This window comes from Apteryx mantelli, chromosome 2 (genome assembly GCF_036417845.1).
Source record: "Apteryx mantelli isolate bAptMan1 chromosome 2, bAptMan1.hap1, whole genome shotgun sequence".
NCBI lineage: Eukaryota > Metazoa > Chordata > Aves > Apterygiformes > Apterygidae > Apteryx > Apteryx mantelli.
In genome coordinates, this window is record NC_089979.1 from 22612878 (window position 1) to 22616918 (window position 4041).

The window sequence follows — 4041 nt, forward strand, 5'->3', positions numbered from 1 at the left end:
TTATATCCTGCATTAGCTATCATAGCACTAGAGTATTAGTCTTCTTGCAAGCAGTTCAGGGCAGTCTGAGGGCCCTATCACTCTCTACCACTCACATACACAGGCATTATGGGTTTATCTCATCTTCTGCAGCAAGTGCTAGGCCCAATTCATTCCTTTAGGCTACTTTACTAATAACCTATTCCTTATCAGGGCCTCTCCACCTCAGCTTGTGATCAAAGACCCAATTAATGGAATGGAGAAAGGTGAAGCATTCAAATAATGGAGACAGCTGTTTTTCTCTGTTAGAGAAAATCCATTTGTATTGTTATCGCAAGCTCCAAGTTCTGCAGCTCCTGTTTAATTCAGTCTCCCTCTATTTCTGCTGATGATAAAAAAGTCACAATGAACTCAGAAGAGAATGGCAGAAATATCACCATGTTTCAACTCAGCCTGGGTGTTATCATCTTGAAAGTGAAAATACAAGCAGATAAGGAGAGGAGATGTCCAACAAAGACCATATCAAATTTTCAAAAAAATGTACTTTCATGCTGCATTCTTTAGTTACCTTTCTGAATGTTCTCCGGATTCAGATATATACTCCCTGTGTCAGCTGGCTGAATCAGAGGAGCAGAGGTTGATAATATCTTGGGTTCCACATCAATTGAAAAGTAATTAAAGAGGAAAAGTAATCATAATTGGTTGGCATGAACATTGTAAGTGAACTTCTTTGGAGCCTTGGTGTCTGGAAGCCTGCAGCTAAGCTAGATATTTACATCACTGCCCCTGATAGATCAGGTTAGTTTCTTAATCTGATAGTAAAGAGGTTGTGCCGTGCTGAAGTCTGGTGTTAAATATTCTCTTTAACAGATTTCTAGATGTAAATCTGCCCAGATTATTGCAAATGAAATCCTACATACCCTACATGACAGCAGTTCATTTCATAAAGGTGTAAAGGCCACATTACCATTCTCTTCCTCACCCCTTTGTAATCATGTTGTCACAGTGCTATGTAGATGAATAAACATGTGCAGGACACTGCAACTACCCTTACTGGAACTATATAAGACTTACAGGTTTGAAGCAACAATGCTGAAAACCTTTTATACATCTTTAAAAAAGATATTGTGTAAAAGGAAGAAGGAGTACGCATCTACCAGATAGGCTGTGTGTGTCTGCGCAAGGTAAAATACTATTCCAGTTCTCAGAAGTTGTTGTTTCCTTGCTTATATGCAAGGCAAGTGTTGTTTAGAGCTCATGAGACTATTCACACAACGGAGGGTTTGGGGTTTGGGGTTTTTTGGGTTTTTTTTTTGATTACTTGGGAAACCTTTGGACCTCGTTGTTCAGAAGTAAGGACTGAAAAATCCTGTATTTAAATACTTCACTGCATATGGTCAATGAGCACAATAAACATACACAAAGCTACAGTGTATGCAATGAGTTAAGACAGCAAAGCCTTTCCCAGGCTGATTGTTCACAAGGGATCACAGAATCTATGTTGGGCTGAATAAGGAGAAATGCATTATGCATTTGTGTGTATGATGAACATTTAAAGGAGGACTGTGTGGAAACAAAGAATAATTCATAATAAACATGGAATGGCGAACTTTTCAGACCCAGCTGTATTTTTTGAATCTTCACAGACACCAAACATTAGCATTTTAACATGGGAGTTTCACATTTGTTATCTAGTAGGCCAGTGGAGTAATATTATCTTTGTGCATCAGGAGTTTCTTCATCTTCCCATCCTATTATTAAACCTACACCAAACAAAGAAAATAAAAAGTTGTACTCAAAACAGTATCATGCAGGAAATCTACAACTATCAATAATTTCCCATTGGGATAGTAAAATCTATGGATTCAAACATAATTTTATGTATGTCTATGAAATGGAAAACAAGAAAATTGAAGAAAACCAACATTAGGGTCTTTCATCAGCAATAAATTCATAATTCTGCTTCACCCATAGACATTGCTGATATAATGCATCAAAAGGGAACACAGCTATGAACCCTTTTTTTCCATACTTCGGCTGTTTCTGCACAGTGAAACCAGTCTTAAGGAATTATTCAAGGGTCTGAGAAAAATCTTAATGAAGGTGTTCTAATAAAGGCAAACAAGAATCATATTCTAATAAAGGCAAACCAGAATCATATTTAATATGTATTGGGCCACCATAGAGTGGTCTTTTAAGATGTGAAGTGACTTAAGGATGGTCTCTTGTGTTGGTCTCTGCAGATGATAAAACACTAATGACAACCCATGGTGCTGAATGGCACAATTGTAAATGAAAATCATGCAACTTGCTTGTACCTCCCACCTCTGCTCCCTGAAACTAAATAAACAATAAATGTTGTAAAGGGACAAGCCTAACTGTAAAGAGAGCAAAAAAGGTTGAAGAGAGCAAAAAACCTGAATAATCTTCCAATAGCCAAATGCAGTGAACTTAGGGTTAGGGGGAGGGATTTTGATCTTATTTTTGTCAAAGATTAAGAGAAAAGTGAATAAACAGTCTTTGTTTTCAGATATTATACTGCATCTATGGGCTTCTGAAAGAATACACGTGTTGGCAGAACAAGGAGCAGACTGTGGCTCTCAGCATCTCAGTTACTTCAGCAAATCTCAAAATAATTACCATAATGTTGATTTATTGAAATATAATGACATTGAGAACAAATATTTTTGTGTGGCTGCTTCACCAGCAGAAACAATTGGAACTTTGTGGATTCCTGCAACATACAAGATGCATAATGTGGTTTCATTTATCTTCAGCAAAATAACAGTACAAAAGCTTCCAGTCTCAAATTTTCTCTCTACCTTGAATATCTAAGAATGCTCATGAATTAATAGAACACATTTTCTGTTTCAGTCAAAGGCTTGTACTCTCTAGCCAAATTCTTTAAAGAACTCTTAATATAGAATAATAATGCTAAGTAAATTTTATGCTAGTTAGGGTATCTTCTTGCACCAATTTTTACAAAACATGGTCTCTCTTTTGCTACAGTGCTATAACATAGCATGACAGTAAATTGTACCTCAGGTGGTGAGTCAGCCTACCTGCTTATCCAATTTTGGAGATGGTCCAACACCCTCTTTTGGAGTCCCTCAGACAGGCTCAGCTGAAGGACTGCTACACTCAGAAGTACAAGACAAATAAGGATGCTCTTACTCCTCTACGAGAATCTGGAAATAACGCAGCTGAGTTAATGGAGTTACACTCATACACATGCAAGAGCAAGAAAAGAAAAGAATTAAGCCTGGGGTTATGTTTAAGTTTGGGCTGTCTACCAACCAAAGCAAAACCTTTGTGAAAACTTCTGATTGGAATTTATTTTCCAATTGCGGGTTTGTATTTTTACAGCAACAGCTTAAGCCAGCTTCTGCTCCCATTTCCATTCCTGCAGCTGCAGCAGCCTCTATGTATTTACAACTGAGAGTACAATATGACCTTTGTCTTTTCAAGAATTTGGCCAAGAAGACTGCACAGCTGCAAATGGATTCAGGTGCTCAGGCCTGCAGCCAGGAGCAGCTTGGACACTTACAGAAGTGGCTGCCTTCACACCTGGTCAGCCGAGTTTTCAGGGTCTCTGGTATAAAGTAAACGGTACTCTGCCATCACCCTGCCACCCTCTTTTGACCTCTGTGTTTAAGCACATCTGAATCTGTGACATTTTTTTCTACATTTACCCTTCTCTTTAATTTTTATTATTACTTTCAGTGACTTTTACAGGGAGAGTTAAGATGTGAAGAGCTAGAGCAGAGCTTATGTTGAAAAACATTCTCCTATAGCTTTGATGTTTTAAGCTGCTGTTGTTCTCAAATCCAACTTAAATGTAGTACTAGAAGAATACCAGTCTGCAAACCGAGAAACTCAGCAGCTGCCACACAAAACCCACAACATTTGATAAATATTATAACTTATCATGGGCTGGCTGATACCACTGTATTTGCTCTTCTGCAAGCAGAAAATTATTCAGGTGTCTGATATGGTAGTAGGACAGGACTCTGAACTTTCAAACGCCCTTGTAATGGAACAAATTAAATTAAATCCCAATAT

The 4041-nt window shown here is 37.9% G+C and overlaps 1 long non-coding RNA gene across 1 annotated transcript; it reads right to left on the reverse strand.

The window, feature by feature from the left end:
- Positions 1–1603: 1603 nt before the first annotated feature.
- Positions 1604–3343, reverse strand: LOC106496267 (uncharacterized). Its single transcript, XR_001294575.1, has 3 exons — positions 3277–3343; positions 3042–3167; positions 1604–1742 (listed from the first exon to the last, which is right to left on the reverse strand). It is a non-coding gene; the product is annotated as an uncharacterized lncRNA (long non-coding RNA).
- Between the last annotated feature and the right edge of the window lie 698 nt (positions 3344–4041).